The 18,377-nt window shown below is 42.8% G+C and overlaps 1 long non-coding RNA gene across 1 annotated transcript; it reads left to right on the top strand.

Moving 5' to 3' along the window:
• On the top strand, nt 1-18,175 carry LOC115614023. Its single transcript, XR_003993602.1, has 4 exons — nt 1-2,479; nt 3,515-3,835; nt 11,886-11,956; nt 17,940-18,175. It is a non-coding gene; the product is annotated as an uncharacterized LOC115614023 (long non-coding RNA).
• Nucleotides 18,176-18,377: the final 202 nt, after the last annotated feature.

Below are 18,377 nucleotides of genomic sequence, written 5' to 3'. Positions count from 1 at the left end.
CTAAATGTATTAGATATATTCTGTTATATGGGATTTTTCAAGCAGGTGAATCAAATATCTTGTTTCCAACACACCTGGACTTTGACAAAGTTCAGATTCGCATCATCCCACTATGTAAAGAGGGGTCTAAAAAGATCATTTTCTGTCTTTAGGCAGTGGGGCTTTATAGTGGCTTAGGATATCTTGAAGACTCAGGCCTTAATTTGCATCAGAATATGTCTTGGACTCACGGCTCCCCTCATTTAGAACAATTTTGCAGGCTCCTGTCCCATTCTTTTCTTTAGACCTACGAGCCGCAAAAGTTCACAAATGCAAAGTTTACGTTCAGGTCTTTCCCAGGAGATTTACTCCTGGAGCAAACTCGTGTAGATGTTTTTCTGAAGCAGTGGTTTAGAAAGCAAGCTCTGACCCCATCTTAACCAACGAGGTGCAAACAGGCTGCTGTAATATTGTGGTGTTGAATTTTCCTTCCAGTGCTGAATGACAGAGAGCTTGCCCTTTTCCTCAAATCTCTCCCCGATTGAGAGATGAGTGAGCTGGTAACTACAATATCCAACAGCTTCACCAAGTCGAGAATGTGATGTCTGTGTAATAACGCTCAATTTTGCACACTTCAAATCCATTAGTAGCAATTACCTTACCTGAGGTGTTTTGAGTTAGTTTTAGCACAGCATTCTTGCAGTTGGTAGATAATGAGCATAATAATGTATACAGCATTTTCAAGTCTCTGTTTTTAGCTACAATAATGCCATTAGGATTCTATTTAGCAAATGTGTGCTTCACACAGAAAGTTAAGACTTTTTTTGTTCATGTTTCCCTCCCCCTTTTTCCATTGCATCTTATGTCCTATTCTGTGCAGTGCTGGATTTCCTGAAAGAGCAGGAAAGTGTTTTAGCCACTGCACTTGAGCAAAGGCAGTGGGGGCCTAGTATATTGAGCACAAACCACGGATGCAGGAGAGCAGGGTTGTGCTTTAGCCCTGCCACAGCCTGCTGGGCACCCTTGGGCAAGCTGCTGTGTCCTGTTTGCCCAAGGGATAAGGATTCTGGCACCCTCGCAGCACGCTGCAGCATGGTGGGCTATGTGGTGGTGAGAGATGCAGATGTTGCAGTACCTTTTGCTAGGGATGCTGGCTCAGTCATCTGCGCCGGGGGTCCTTGGGCCCCCCAAGATGCTCCTCTGCCCTACTGAGGTTTTTTCCTTTTTCAGAGAAAGAATACATAGTCCAGATGGGGAGTCACAGCTGAGAGAGTAGCCCACCTTGGGCCCGGGTGGTGATAAGGTGTGGATGGTAAAGCAAAGGTGGCTGCAGTGCACATTGCCCCATGCCTGCTTGTTTCCAGAAGTCAGTGATGTCAGAGAGCCCTGGTTTGGGTGGGATAACCCTGCCCTTACTCTGGGCATCCCAATAAGCCACCGTTACAAGGTCACTCTTCATCAGGTAGACCCTTGCTGTCCTTGTAGCAATATAACCATTTCAGAAAAAGTTTAGATTTTATCCTTCCCAAGAATTCCTTATCAGAGAACGAGAAAAGGACTGAGGAGATATAATTGATGCCTTTGTAGATGTCACTGCTAAGGTCTCTGACACAGATCATACCAGCACATTAAAAATAGCTCTAAAATATTACAGCGCTTCTTTGGTATTAAGCTGACCAAACACAAAAAGCAAAGAGTATGTGGGCAGCCACACAAAATGTTTTGGGAAACTGGCTTGTATTTGCAGTTGATGTGTTTAGAAAAAGAATAAGAGCTTGGAGAGCCTTCTCTGTTTTAAAACGAACATGTGAACATGTTTTTGGCAGAAGTGCACCTTCTCTCCAGCATTTTTGTACTTAGATTCTCTATTGAAAAAGCAAACTGATTCTTCTGGCACTGAAATCTCAACTTCCTACCTTCTTTTCACCTTGATCTTTCTCACCTCTTAGTTGCTCTGGCACACTGACTGCATGCCCATCTACTACCTCCTTCCGCCCTGTGAGTACCCGTTCACAACACTGGCTATCCTGTACTTAATGGAGGATGGTGGAAAGCTGTCCTGGTCGTGCTCAGCAAGGAAAACTAAACTGGATTCTAGCACCCCACAGACAAGGACAAAGTGATGAGAAAGCACCCGGCTGCATGAAGATAACAAAGTGCTTCTGGCTGTGGGGTAGGCAGGATGAAGGGGAGCAGAGCCTGTCCCCCCTCCTCTGCTGCTGCCCCTTCTCCCTGCCTGCACCACCTCCTGGCCCCTTCAGCTGCCACAGTGACTGTCACCTCCATCCGTCTGCTGCCCCGGATGTCTGCTTACTTGACAGCGGAGCCCCAGAGCTGACCCCATGCGCAGCCTGCATGCTGAAGGGGAGCCGGAGGAGGCAGATATCACCTCTCCGTCACAGCGTGCCCAGGCTGCTCCGGGGGCAGCGCAGCAAAGCGCTGGCCCTGATCTTCTTGCATTGCCATCACCTACCCTGAAATTAGTAACAGCACGTCCAAGGTTAGTGGCAAATTCAGATACTCAAGCTGCACAGGAGGAGGGTGAATAAAGGACAGTGGTTGCGTATAGCATAAGCGGTTGCCTTAGACAATGCGTGACCTCTGAATTAAAAAGACCAGGATTAGCGGAGAGATTTTTGCATTATTGGGCCCATTTACAAAAAGCTTTAGTCCTAATTGTATGGTACCACAGAGCTTTAACTCAGGCACATATTGGTTTTGTAACCTGATCCCCACATAAATCATAGTCGGTGAGAACGGAACAATTAGTGCCTTAATCTGCTGGAACTACACAATATCTTTAAATCTGAATTTTCCTGATCATTATGGGTGTTACAAGAGTCAATTAATTTATACCTCACACAAAATGTAATTAAATCCCACGATAACCTGACTGTGAAATGAATGGGGAGGGGGGAGGATGAGGAGCAAGCCTTTCCTCAGACGTCGCGGCTTGCCATGACTGGAGGTGAGCTGCCTCCTCCTCAGCTTTACAAAGTACAGAAGTCTTGAGTCGAGGGGGTGTTGATTCCTAATTTCATCCTGAGCTGCTGCGTGCTCCCAACGCAGCCTGCAAGAAAAGCATTCCGTGTTTGCTAACCCATTTAAGTGCTTGGGAAAAGAGGAAGGCCTTGATGTTGCAAAGAGCCCAATGCCTGTAGCTGGTCACCTAAGGGAATCCACTTATGACTCTATTACACAGTAAATTAGCAGAGTGGTTCAGTCAGGTATATTTATCATGAAGAGAACTGAAGATAATTAATACACTGCATTGAATGCAAATTGCACCCACAGCACTTATCTCATTTTCAATTAGCACAAATGTTACAGCACTGCAGGCTTGTTATGGTTTTACCATGGGCTGGGTAATTAATTTCTGTGAGCTACATATCAGACACCTGATAATGCCATTTATTAATAAATGTCACCCCAGGTATCTGTTAGGAGAGGTAAATAAATTAAATGTTCAGTTGTCTGCCCTGTGCAAATCTATTCTTACAGCTCATTGCATCTTTTCACTTGTTTGTTTATCAAGGAGAATGACTACGGAGATTACAATGGCAAACAAAGGAAGATGAGGAACAATAATCTGTAACCAAAAGTGGTGTTTCTCTCAGAGACAGCCCCACTGCTGCTGCCACATGTTTCCCTCCTGCCAGGGCGGCCAGGACCCACCAGAGGAAAAGAACTGGAGTGCCCCCAAAATCCTCCATTTTAAGGGAATTTGGCAACCACTTGCTGGTGTATGTTTGTGCCTGTAGCTCTGACCCTCAGAACATTTTAGCTGCTCCCTTCCAGCATCCAAGCCGCAATGGCCAAAGTCCGCGCAGCTCCCTGCGGCGCTTGTGCTCCTCAGGTCATTTCAGGTTTGTGTTTTTCCCTTTCCTCCCAAAACCTCAGGAAAGGAGGGTGGGTGCGGGTGAACCCACTTTCTTGTCCCAGCGTGGTGGGCCCACGGCCATGGTGAGGGTCCCTCTGGCCACCTCAGGGCCAAGGATGGGAGGTCATGGCCTATGTCAGGCATTTTCAGAGGTCTCTCCTCTCGTTGGGAACAAAATAATAATGATTACAGGAAGAATGAAGCAGCCGGGTATTGTCTGACCTGTTTCAAGCTTTGGGAAAAGAGAGGAGTGGGAGGTGGAGAGATCTCAACAAACTGATGGAGGATAAAGGTGGGTGAGGCAGGAATATGGGAAGGTCAAGAATCTCTATATCCCCCAGACCCTGCACTTTCTTCTGTTGAGTGGGTAGTTCATATTTGGCAAACTTTATGGCCGACACCCACTTTCAAAAGTCTCAGCATGAGTCTCCTCACCTTTGCAAGGAAAGGTCCTTTTTTTCTCTCATTTGGTGAATTTTCAGTGAGCCAAGCTAACAAAAATAGCTGAAAAAGCTCCAGTTAACCTGAACGGTAAACTGTTAGGGTTGGAAAACATGCACGGTCAAACACAACCTGTTGTGACTTTTAGCTTCTCTCCAACTTCTTTTGGATCTGTTCAAAGAGTTTCTGCTTCTCTTTCAGTTTTCACAGCTGAGACCTGTGCCACAAGCGCTGATGGTGGATCCCTCTCCCCAGGAAAGATCACAAGCAGGTAGCCACAGTCGCTTTAAGCATGCTTTGCTTGATCATAGACCACACAGGCTTGATTAAATTAACACAGCCTCCATTGCGAGGGTGCAATTCAGTTGACAGGAAGTTGCTTTATGTTGGTGATTTCCTACTGCAAGCGCAGAATCAAGGCAGGTAGAGCTGTACTGTAAATACTTTAATTGTGGTCAACATTAGGAGTTGTACTGGTTTGAATACACTGGAAAAATACCTCTAACTGACCATTGTACTGGTAGAAATCTGAGTATGGAACAAGCATCAATCTGTCTTGAACATAAAGAGAACTTACATCAAAAAATTAGATGCAATACAACAATTAGTCCCCCAGATATAGACATATTTAGGAATAGCTGCAATATGAGCAACTTGAAAGTTAGCTATGGGGTAGGAATCCTCTTAACAAATGACTCTTGCCACAATAATTTAATCAGTGTGAATTTCAGCAAACACTGCTCTTGATCAAAGAGCTTTCGTCCTTTATGCAGATCTTCATTATCTTTCTTAGTTTTATACAGTAAATAATTTCCATGTGCTTCCTGGTACTGTGACCTACCATCTTACCATTGTCTGCTGTGATCTTTAAAGAGTGCAGGACTTGGAGAGAGTTCGCTGTTTGAGGATGGGATTTACAATAATGCTTTAAAAATACTGCAGCACTTGAAAAATCAATTAAAAAAAGTCTTATTTGGATTAAGGTTCATACTCTAGGGAAGAACATATGATTTTAAAGGCCAAATGACCTGCCAACAGCCTTTAAAACCACATCTACTATGCTGAGACAAATGTACAAACTCTCAGCTTAAACCATTATACTAATATCCATGCTGAGGAGCTGGCAGTGTATAGAATTAATGCACATTCCTTATTTGAACAGGGACAATATATACAATAAAAATAGAGGCAATGAATGCACTTTAGTATCTGAGTGAGACAGATTTGGTTTCTTTCTGGTCAGACACAGGCAACTCCCAGGCATGACAGGTCCAACATGGACTGCTGACCCGTATGTGCCCTGCTTGTTGGCACCCCTGGGTAGCCACGTTGGCCCTGGTGCCAGGGCCATGCTAAGCCAACTGTACCATGCTGACTAGGCTTTGGCTTCACTGTTGGGACTGATGCTACCTGCAGAGTGAGGGTCTGCCATAGGGAACAGGCACTGTGGAAAATGCTTCCTCCAGTAAGGGACCCTGCACCATTTGTCAGAGCCTTCTGATGGGATCATGTGGCAAAACAAGGAGATTTTTACATGGGTAGAGGCCTAGGAAAGGGTCATTGGTGGCTGAGGTTGTGAGCCACATGAGATTTTGCTCATGTGGCTCATCCACATAATAGCCAGCTCCCCACACCCTGTTGATGAGCATTGTACCAGTGCATCAGTCATATACTGATTCCCTGTCTCACTTTCCTGCCAAGGGAGAAGGGGATGTAATGGAGCACCTTGGTTTTGTGTTTCTGATGTTATTATTTATGCAGGTCAGAGATATATGCCTTATGATGGAGGGGAAGTTTGGTAAAGATTTGCATTCCCTGAAGATGTTAAATCCACAGGCTGAGGACTCTGGACAGATGTGTGTGATTCTTTCTGCAGAGAGCTCATCGGGCTACTGGAGCGAATCTGTTTGCTGCAGCTTTATACAAAGTGTTAGATGTGACGAGGATGATAAGAACGAAGACCATGAACTCAATTAGGAATTCCATGGGAAGCTGGTGCCAGGCCCAATGCCAGGTTTGATATGCTTTTGTCACTGAAGAGATGCATTGCAGCAGTAAATGAAGTTTTCTAAGCATGAATGCTGTGTGCTTGCATATTTCAAATGACTATAGTTCCAGCTGAGAAGTGACACGGCCATGAATAATGGAGACAAGGTCATCACCTGCCAGGGTGGCAGAAAGCCTCCTAGCCAATGGAAGAGAATAGGACTGTTACTTGCAGAGGGTGTTGTGGGAAAACTTAGCATCAGTAGCAAATCCAAGAGCACTCCTAAATTATAAACCAAGCACACCGATTGCAGAAATGCACCATCATGCCAGGCACAGTGCGCTCAAGTGACAAACTCTTAAAGATGCTTTCCTGTCTCCCATCTGTCTTACCTCTGCCTAGATTGGAGTTAACCAGCTGTTTTTCTTCTACTGCCACGTTGTCAGTAGCAGAGTGTATATGTACACAGAAATCTAGGTTTAACTGTATTTCACCTGCCTATTTCTGGTAATTCAGTTTGTTCCATATCACCTAGTGGCTCTGTGTAGACACAGGGAAGCAGTACAAAGAATACAGATCAGGAGCCCACAGGAGAGAGGAGTGTAGTGCTGGAGATAACACTTTTTTCACAAGTCATGGGGTATGTCCCAATAGGAATGACTCGAAACACTTTTACTACATTACCCTGGACTTCTGCCACCTATCAAGCAAGACAGCAATATCTCATGGTTAATGCTGAAGTCAGGGAAGATGAGGATGGATGTCTGCTCTCTCCACGCTGACAGGAGGGCTTCATCCATCAACGCCACTCAAACAGCTCCAGTTCCACAGCCTGCCTTAAATCCACGCTGTGCCAGATCTAAAAGATTCTCTTCTAGCAGGTTCAGCCCAAGTCACCTTTTGCCTAGCAACTGTAGGATCTTTCTTGGGAATTGTGAACCCTCTTGGATGTTAGTTAGGAAGAACTCATGTCTGCAGGGTAGATTATCTCAAGGCTGGGTGACAGTCAATTCCCAACATGTTGGTAGTTCTCGTTTGGTATCCCCTGGGTTCCCTCTTTCAAGACTTCAGCCTTCTGGGTTGGCCTCTGGAGTAATCCTGGACAGATGGCAGCGTGAGGAAGCCAGAGAGTGTTGCTGGATTAAATCCAGGACAAACAGATACCAAAACAGAGTTCTGAGGTTCAGCCACTGCAGCCAGAAGCCCTGTCCTGTCAACACATTGGTAAATACTCCTCTGATCAGCTGGGCAAGAGCACTTTCTAGGATTTTTAAATGAAGTTAAAAGTTTGGCCAGATGTAAAAGAATGCTCTTGCTTTTCATAGGAGGGAATGGGAAGCATTTACAGAAGATATAACTGGACTTTGTGTTGTAGGCATAGAGTTGAAAAATAAGGAACTTATGTAGGCATATAGTTAAAAATTGGAACTTGTGTTACTATGCAAAAAGCCTAAACAGATACAAGGGCCTCCTAAAAGGTCAGGATGACCTGGGAACAACACTGACTAACAAAGAGAATTGATAGCCAGGGAGGAGGCCTTGGCCTTGTGTAGGTGGATTAAGAAACAGGGCTAAGGAATTTCTTATCAGAAAAGACTATCCTTGAAGACTGGTACATTCTGAAAACACATGGACATCATCAAGAAATGACTTTGATGTGTCAACAAGACACGATTAGGGTGTCCTTTCAATGAACTGTCTTCATTATACCCTCATTATAACATTAGAAATCATGCCTACAGGTCAAAAGACCCCCGCTAAAGTTAAAAGACCCTTCCCCTGAACATGTGTAGTAAGAAATCAATGAAGCAATCTTATGTAAATTAACTTACCAATTGGTAAATGGTGAGAGGGTTATGGGGAGTTACTAACGTCAACTGAATTGTATAAATATGGGAATTTTGTATGGGGTGGTGTGCTAGCTTTGTGGGATACCACCTAGAACCCCTTTTTCTCCTCAAACTTGGAATAAGCAAATACCTTGGCTCTCTGTGTGAGAATTGGCTGTTGTGCACCAGGTGATGGACCCTGTTTTTAGGACATCATTTGGATCCCATAAAGAAGCTGAGTTGAATTCCACTTATGAACAAGTGACTGGTCCCTCCTGCTAATTAGGTTGTAGGAAAGGACTATGGGAGAAGAAGGCATCCATTCATCTGTATGGTTTCTCCTTTGATGAATGAGAACCACTATGATACTCGCAGTAGATGTATGTACTGATACGGGTGATGGCAGCACGCAGCGCTGGTCCTGGTCCCAGGGTGGTCCTGGTAACTGCTGGCTGCCCCATCCTCAGGCCACTGCTGCAGGGTGGAGGTGAGGAATGCTGGCTTGCACCACATCACCCACACCAGTGGGACCCACTTGTCCATTGCGCTTGCCTGACTCGGGGCACACTCAGCCAAACCCTGGCTGTGCTCAGTGCTGCGGAGGCTGGGTGAGCCCAGAGCATTGTGCCTCTGTGCAGATCAGTGTGTGCTGAAGTGCCTTGGGAAGAGAATTACAGAAAAGAGAAAGTCTATTAGCTGCATCGATTTAGCTCCCTATGATTATTTATGTCTATGTGTGATATCTCTTTTAATTCTTTGGTTACTTCTGGATGTTGGTATGGAGGAGGTCCATGGTGGCGGTTACTATGGTTTGGTTGGGACTGAAGGAAAATAAACATGAATAGCCTGAATATGCAACAACTTTTCCTTTGGTGCCTTGTGAGTTTACGTCAAAGCCTTGAAGTCTTTATATTCCAGTAGTTTTTCTGTAGCTATGTGTTAATTACGTGTTTATATTCTTCGAAATATGAATTTACATTTACCTGTGTTTCAAGATGATTAGTGGGTACCAAGCAACTGATTACACTTGTAGCCAATCATGTGCCATTAACGGTGAAGAACGGCAGGCATTATTGTTTCAAATCTCATTCGGTTTGGCAAGGATACAATGGTAAAAAATAACAGCTAAATCAGTGGCTCGAATATACAGGCTTTTTCATTCTCGGGCATCTTTAGCAGCACAGTTTTGATTAATATCTATATATTGACTAGCATATTCTGTTGCCCCTAGAGAAAATGTAATAGGTTGTTTACTCCTTTTCTTAAGGGGCTAGATTTCAGAAAATTAAAAGCAATAAGTTATTACTCCATTTTTACCCTTAGAGGAAGGTAGTCAAACTTGATGATCCTCATATTTGACCCACAACCTGAAGAATTATGTGCAAAGTTCTGTGAGCTATTTAGTTTACAGAATTACAACACTATGTTTATTGTTATACCAATATGTTACTGATTTAACAAACACAATTTCAAGCAAAGTATTGTTTGCCCCACTACAAACAGGTCGGAGTTCATGATAAGCATACATGTAATGAAGGTAAACTGATATTAGCAGGCAGAGGAGAGGGTCAAACGTTTATTCTCAAACTAAGTTCTTGCTTAAAACAGGCAGTTTTCTGTCAAACAAAATGAGGCATGAATTTTTGCTGCCTTTAGTGAATTGTTTAAATTTGGGGGAAAAGGTAAAAAAGTGCCAAAAAACCTGTTTCTTTTCAGCATTTCTAAACAGTCCAACATCATCTACAAGGAAATACTTTGATTTCTCAACTGAAAATACTGTTGAATTTTCAAGATTACTTCCATTTTCTTTAAAAAATAAAAAGAAAGGGATAACTTATAAATCAAATTATGTTGTTTTTATGATACAGAAATGGCGTCATAATTTGCCTTTGTTTTTAGTGAAAACCTTCTGGAAACTTCTTTAGGTCATTATAGTTACATATTTTTTGATTTGGGTTTTATTTGATTTGGCTGCTTATAGCCACTTGAACAAATCTTGTAGGAAAAACCGTGAATTTCAAGATTCCCAATTCCCAGAAACAGCTAAAATGTCCTGATTGTTGGAGTCAGGTAGGAGAGTCAATGGGATGCTGCGGACTTTACTTCCTTTGGGGTCAGGAGCTTTAGAGTTTAATCTTGCTGCTGTGAGAGTCAGTGGACAATGTGGGCAGGATCAAGCCCATTGTAACTAATCCTACAAATCAGAAGTTCTGCCTATCCAGGTGCTTTCTTACTGCTAATGAATCTATGGTATAAGAAAATTACCTTGACCCTGTAGTACGTGCACTTCTTTGCTATCGTTAACATCATTAAGGTCCTCGCAATCCTGCTCAGTGCTGTAGCTATCACGCTTCACCACCTAAGGACTTTTTGTTTTGGCAATCTTGACTCTAACAAGGAAGCAAAGGTGGTTGTGAGCGAAGACGAGGATGGGGGTGGGGAGGATTTTAATCAGCAAGTGATCCCAGAATAAAGAAAGGTTACCTGTTTGTTTGTCAACAGGAGGAAGTAAATAAGAGTTAAAAAAATCCGAGACACCAGTCAAAGGCAATCAAATATGTATTTAATTAAAGCAAACATAAAAATTAAAGTTACATGTTGAATCAATAAACAGCACTTTTTTCTACATGCATTTTGAACAAGACAGATCAGAATCTTGCATGATGAAGACATAATGTGTCATAATAATTAGGAACACAGACAAAAGAACAGCTAATCAACATGCAAATTTATGCAGTTCTGGCGATTCAGATGAGGCAGATTTCTACCTCTTTTTTTGCTTGATTCATCTTCATTGCTAATCATCTGAAGGCTGCCAAATGTTCACTGACACTAATGTATTATAGGTCAAGAGAGGCAGGTCTTCACCTATTACCCCCACAAACAATATGCTTTCCTTCCCTGTTTCCTCTTCAGGATTTTCAGCAATTACTGCCAGATGCAATCAGACTCCTTGAATAGGAGCAACTGGGGCTTGTTTGTGGCTTGGATTCATTAGAATCAGGAGGATGAAGAAAGGAATAAATTACTTAATTGCACAAAAAAGTTGCAGCCAAAGTGATGGTGAGAGAAGCTGATTGTGTAGTTGCGTATTAGGCCACTCTTGGAATGGAGGATCTTAGAATAGCTGGTAGTTTGGCCTTCCTGATTCAGACAGATTTGGGTGTCCTCCAAAACAGATGGCTCCACACACCATCTATTCTTCTCTTTGTCAGGTTTTACCATTTATTTGATCTTGTTCATCTATGATGCTAGTTGTATTAGATGTAACACAAATATGCATTCAGATCATATCCATTTAGTCTTGCATCCCAACTTTTATTCTTTTAGCCTTGTTTGATGAGATGATCAAGTTGAACAAAGCTCTTGTTGTCCTATTCCCGCACAACATCCATACATAAAACACCAAAACCCGTGACTAAAGCCTTGCACAGACAAATAACCCTCCTGTGTCACAGGTTTTAAAGGTTTATTTCTCCCTGTTTTACCAAGCAGCACCCAGCTCCGACAAATGATAACCAGGCACAACAAATAGTTAATTTTTATTTGATCCCATAGAAACAAACATTTGCATATGCACAAGCAAAACTGCCCCCCTCCCATCCTTATGCTGAGACCCCTGTTCAGATATTCTCTCCAGGTTCCAGGCCATGTGTTGTGCTTGTGGGTGGTCTTAAGATCTTAAAGAAAGGCTTTGCTCTGTGAAGTCATGCAGCACTGTATGTAATTAAGTGGATTTTTTTTAATTTTTATGTATTTTTTTTGGCAGAACCCCTCTGTATTTCCTAATTTCATTGTTGTGGGGAGTAATCAACGCCTTGTGGAAGAGCTGCCCTTCGGGTAATGGTTAACATTAACTTTTTCAAACAGAGATGTGTGGTTAGGGATTCTCTTTCCGAGTGCTCTGCTGATCTCCTTGCTGCTCCACACTACTGCTCACTCCTGGGGGCTGGAGTGGGGTCACACACACTTTCTGATCCCCAGGTCTGAAGTGCATGTTGCTGTGTGTGTAATTGTAGGAAAGCCTTGGCAGCTGAGAGAGTTGGGGTATTCCTTCTTTGCCCAATTATTGTGGGGATCTGTGGTCAGAGAGGGGCAGGTCTTTATGTAATACAATGTGGTCCTGGATCACAATGAACTTTAAGGATCTGTTCCTTTCTCTTTTGGTCCATCCAGCCTGATGGACGGCCAGGAATGCTGCTTAACTCTGCGGTCATGTTTGGGTCTTGGGTGCAAAATGCAGGATTTTTGGGTACAAACTGGAGTTTGTAAAATGTGTTAACATTGTTTTCAAAGTAAGATGAAACACCCATGGGTATGGCAGTGCAGTTGCAAGAGGGAGAAGGCGGCTGGAGGGAGAGCTCAAGCTCACAGTTTTCAAGGAGATGTGCTGGAGACCCATGTATTGCTGAGGCTGGTGTCTTACAACTGTTTGCTGCCCTTGGGGGCAGCCATCTAAGCAGCCTTGGATACCTCTTGTAGCATTTTTAGAGGCCATGTGTTGATGCAGGTTCATGAAGATCGTGTGCCCTTCAGGTGGCAACTTTGCTTTTGAGACAGAAGCTGATGGAAATTTTGGGCCAGAATCCCTGCTACATGGCCTTTGGTGGCCATCACATTCCCCTTGTTCTCCCCTCAGCCACTCCATGATGCCCATGTGGCTTTGGTCCCAAGGTTTCTCTGCTCCTCTCCCTGGATGAGAGGGGAAGGAGCATCATGCCCCTGGGAAGCAGCAAGGCCCATCCAATGGCTTTCCTTGCCCTGCAGGGCAAATCCTGTACCAGAAGCAAGTGTGATTTTTCTTTGGGGTGTTCCATAGGACACCGGTGAATGCATTTTATTGCAAGTCTTGGAGACTTAGTTTTGCTACAACAGGGGGAGATTTTTGAAGGCACAAATGCATTTAAGTGCTTGCCTCTATTTTCAACGTCAACAGGAGTTATGCACCTAAATGGCCTTTGTGTTTGAGGGAAATATTCACCATGAAATGGGGAGAGCCCATGAATCTGCTGTGTGATAAAGCCAGTAGCTGAGGCTACAATGAACTGCTTCTTTTTCTGTTAGCTTTTTCTTTTTAAAATTGCCCTCATATCCTTCATTTTTTATAGGCTGGGCTTTGGTTTGTTACAAAGCATTGTGATACCACATCTCCTCAGTCAAAATCCTCCTAGATGGTTTTGTGATAAGAAGACCGAGAAAATCCCACACAAGGAACTTGTCTTTGTACAGATGATACCTGCCTGCTTTTCTGTCTAAAGTTATAGAGATTCAAGAGCTGATGGTGTCTTACAAAGGCTCCCTCTATCTGAGGGTCCCCTCAGAAAGGCGGGGGGAGCTTTGCTTTGACAGGCTTTAAAGTCTGTGTAACCTCTTGCAGAATGGCCTTTGCTTTCACAGCTTCTCATGTTGCACCATGTCCTGATTTCTACACTTGTATTTGTCACTGAAACATGGCCTGACCAGCTTGAGAGAGCAGTGCTCAGTCTGAGGGCTGCTTGCTTTGGGTATTTACCATGTTTTACTCTGTTGTGAAGCTATCCCAATGCACAGAATAATATTAATAGCATCCAAATGAATGACTAAAGTGTTATGAATGGACACCTGAGAGAAGGTGAAGGATGCAGACGAATACTCTGGTCTGTCTGGAAAATACAGGAGCACTGGCAAAGCTTTGGGCAAATAAAAGGTCATTTGTGCAAGCATTGGTGAAAAGACTATGGACATGGAGCAAAATGTCCTCTGCAATGTTCATGTTCGTGAATGATGCTTTAACTAGATCTAAGCACCTACTGGGCACCTGTGGCCATAAGCATCTGCATTTGCTATTAGCAGTGTTCTTAAAATGCTGGTGTTTCCTATCAGAGTAAGGCACAGGCTTGGAAAATGTTTTTTTTTCTGTGTGGAACTGGCATGTCTATGGCTAGACCACCATATTTCATGCGTGTGCAAAGTGGAGGTTCAAAAGGTTGCTGTCCTTTTGTGTCAGGAGTGACATACGTCACCTTGCTGGTCTCTGAAGGCTCTTGAGGAACTTCTGCCGATTGCTGAACTCATTTGTTCTGACAGTCTATTACCTCCTTTGTTTTGACATATTTTCACTCTCCTCTTAATGTTTCCTGTTTTCATGAATCTTCCCCTTCTGCTGCATTTTCCTGTGTGTGTTTTTTGCCTCCCAGATGTCGTATGACTGGCTATTTCAGTAACTCTTTGCGTACTATAAAACTGAAGAAAAAAAATGCGTGTGGAAAAACCCCACGTTGGAATGACAGCGTATTTTCCATGCACATGTCACACGTTGGCTGAAACATGTTCAACTGATACGTTAAACATCTATCTAAAATATTGCAATACAAAGTGCTTAATTATTGTATCTAGTATATGAGTTGGCATCTGCTATTTCAAAAAGCAAGATGCTCTTTTAAAATAGCAGTGATTTGCTAGCAGTGATGGATTTGATATTTGTTCAGTGCTTGAACCTGTTTAAGCACAGATTTGTTTAATATAGGTAGTTTAGGATTATGGACTTCTACGGAAAAATATGAAGTACTTATTAAATGGCCAAAATATACAGACGTAGGGCAGGATACTTGAAGATGCACACAACAGCTCTTATTCTGAGTTCCTAATGTTCAGTGCTTCTGAAAGCCAGGCTATTTATTTAGGTACCTAACTGCAAATTTCTGCACTTGAAAATGTCAGCCTGCCTTGTAAAGCTGAACCATGCCAACTCTTTGCTTACCAAAGTAATTCTATCTGTATTCAAGCAGAGTTATCAGGGTTAGTTTTCCTGCATGGCATAGTTTATATGTACTAGTATACAGTGATTGCTGTGGGGGCTGAAATGGGATGATCTCCTTAGTTTTACATATCTGTATTGCCTGTCTTAGGCAGCTGGTTCCTGCAAACTTTGCAATGGTAAATACAGATAAACCTGGGCCCTAAGCTCCAGAGGTTTTGCCCATTTACCTCTCAGATTTAGCTGCCATGCATGTGTGCTGGGAAATTTCACACTGGAAATGAATAACTAATGTACAAACCAGATTATTTGGAACAGAGAGTAACTATCTTTATCATACTTCTGTCAGCCTTCACCTCAGTTCTGCAAGAGAACATTTTCTAAATAAATGCCCTTGAAGCATGTTTCTTCCCCCAGTTCACTTGCTTTATGGATGGGTGTCACTAGGTGAAGCAGTTGTAGAGTCTACAAGTACACTTGGCAAGATTTTCTCCAAGTCCCAACCGCTGGGGTAATCATTTAACAAGTACACAAATCCTTGGGAAATGTCTGTGGTGCATACCCAACTGTTTCAAAAATCCCAGGGTGTGAAAAACATACTGCCTTTGGACAAGCTGACCACATATAGATTAACGGTGAGTTCAGCGCTGCTGTAATGCATTAGGCTTGTCGTGCCCATACGGCCAACAGGATTCGTTGAGTGAGTCCAGTGTAGGGGAAGTTTGACCTATGCAACCAGCAGAATCAAACTCCTCCTTGGCATCTGGCCTGGCTGCAGAACGGTAAATCTTGTCCTTACCTTTCGGCGGATTCAGATTTAGATATGTTATGTGAGAGCTATGCTGAGTTTTCCTTAGCTCTGCTGCTTTTCGGTGCATCTCCTTTTGTTTAGAGAAGCTGCATCTGGCCTAACCTCCCTACCACTGTAGTCCCTACTGGCAGGTGAAGATGGACATAATGACCCGGAAGATAGGATCCCAGAATTTCTTCTTACTCCCTTTCTTCTCAGGTTACTACCTGAACATCCTAGAGGATGCTGAGGATCAGAGGAATTCAGTCTATAAATGCAATTATATTGCATTTATAATTCTTCAGAGCAGAAAATTTCCCTTCACACGTGTTGCTGACTGATGGTGGCATTCAGTCTTTTGCTTGTGGATCTAGGAGCTGCATGCTAGACAAGAGCTCCCAGGTTGTGACACTGGTAACTCTTGACATGCAAGACACTTCAAAGTGGCAGCTAGTGTGCCAAGCTCAGAGGTGGAACCATTGCAAAAAGGATTTCAAAGCTCTTGGTTTAAAACCATGGCACACATGATTTTGAAGGATAGTCTCACCAATGACAGTCTTCCCTTCTTGCTTTTTGTATGCTGAAAATGCCACCTGACACTGTCAAGTGATTGCGGTGCTATCATGCACTCATCTGATTCTTTTACCAGACGGGCTTGTTGGCAGATGATTTAGGAAGTCCAGGAGTTTGGACCCTCGATGGCAGCACAGTCTATTTCTCTTGAAATGTACAACGTGTTTTCTCTGCCCTCTTAAAAGACAATGGTACCTGGGATTTCTTTCAGATCCAGATGGAAAGCTTTTGTTAAAGGGAGTGGTAATGAGGCTTAGTAAGATTTGTTTTTTGTTAAGAAAAGATCATCTGGTGCTTGCTTTTGGAGCTGGTTGCTCATGAAGGTTTCTAATTCAGGGTCTTAATTTTTGTAAAGCGTGAATTACAAGAAGTCAGAAGAATGATGCGAAGAGCATTTAATAATGCACATTCACAAAGAAGTGGTGTAACTACATTAATTAGGCAAGTCTTGCGTAAAGATGCAATGTAATTATATATTTGAGACAGTTAATTAGGGAGCTACTTGGAAATTTCAGTGAATATTAAGGTAATTATACATAAATACTATAACCATTAAGACTGCACCCATAATGAAAGCAATAACTAATTACATAAATAACAGCATACTTATGTTTTTACATTACCAATACCTAACAATACTTCCTCTCTTTCCCTGCTCTCTTTGCAATGCAAATGACAAAACTTCCATTTTTAATTCAGATATTCTTGCAAATTGTTGGGGAAACAATGAACTTTCCTCTTGTTCTCCTTCTCTAGAGGAGAGTGGACAACTGGATTTATGCACACCTAGCAGGAAGGCAGTTAAACACATTGCAGATGTCTGCAAGGTACATGTAAGAGCTTTTGGTGGCTGCCCTTGGATTTCATACAAGCCCAGGTCTGAGAAGCTTAACAAAGAAACTGTAGAAGTGTAACTGTATAAGTGTAAAGATAATGATTTGCTCTGTTCAGGCAGCTTTGATTGAATTGGTACTGAATGTTAGATGAATGGCTCTTGTAGAAACTGGGGCCTGCACTTCATGGTCTTGGGCCTATGGGCAAATGCCTGGTCTTTGCTAAAACATTTCTTATCATTTATTTCTGTCAGTGTTTGGGGTATTTGTCTGCTAGCACCTTCATGTTCATCTAAATCTACCCAGCTTCCAATGACAAAGTATGGCAACTCCTAGTGTGCTGTACATATTGCTATCATTTTCTCATGCTACATCATCAGAACTAAAACTCAGGCTCTCTAAACCTATAAGAAGTACTAAGCTAAGAGCTTTCTATGAGGAGCAGCCCTACAGGCTCAGCTGAAATAGAGAATTGTCACTTGCAAATACAGTTACTGAGTTGATGATAGTTTCTAGCAATTCTCATCTAAGGATCTGAGAGTGTCTCAAAAGCTCTAATAGGTAAGGTCTCAAAATGAATCTGTGATTCTGTGAACTATGATGATAGAGATTTACAGGTGGGAAAACTGAGGCACACAGAGCTCAAGTGTCGTGTCCAATGTCATGAAGAACATCCAGAGTACCAGTGTAAGTCTTTCTGTGTTGTTTTAGTCACAAAGTCATCCTCTCTCCTGCCAGAGGGACATGGCACAATGTTTGGGGGTCTAGCGATGGTACTATTTCTCTCTTTGTTAATCTTCTCTGAATAATTAAATTGACCTGGTGAGACAGTGAAGTTCACAAAGGAATGATATTTTTGACCTGTTGTCCATATTATAATGTTTCCATCAGACATCACGACTAGCTGTCTGAAAGGACCCACAGCAGCATGGGCTCTGTTCATGTTTGTAATACGGAAGTCCATGTCCTGCAGAACAAGGTCATAACTGGCTCAGCTGGTGCTGGGAGTTCTGCATGCTTGCACGTCCTGCGTGCTAAAAAAAAAATGAAGGCACTTCTTTCCTGGCTAAGTCCCATTTCCATTAAGATATCTACACTAAGGTATAAATGCTGAGGCAAAAGTAAGGATGATTCAGGACAACACAATAAATTTTGCTAGACTCTCATTGCAGACTCCAAGGCGAGTAGCTCTGTGAAATGGAACCATAGTTTCTTAGCTCAACAACAGTGACCAATGATGATTCCTGCCATAAACTTCAAAACATGTAAAAGGCTAGTGGGACCTTTCAAATTATTTTGATTCTAGGTAGATTGTTTCATAATTTGGAG

Source organism: Strigops habroptila, chromosome 10, assembly GCF_004027225.2.
Source record: "Strigops habroptila isolate Jane chromosome 10, bStrHab1.2.pri, whole genome shotgun sequence".
In the NCBI taxonomy this organism is placed as follows: Eukaryota; Metazoa; Chordata; class Aves; order Psittaciformes; family Psittacidae; genus Strigops; species Strigops habroptila.
Note: the sequence above shows the minus strand (reverse complement) of the source record. Positions and strands in the feature narration are given on the sequence as shown.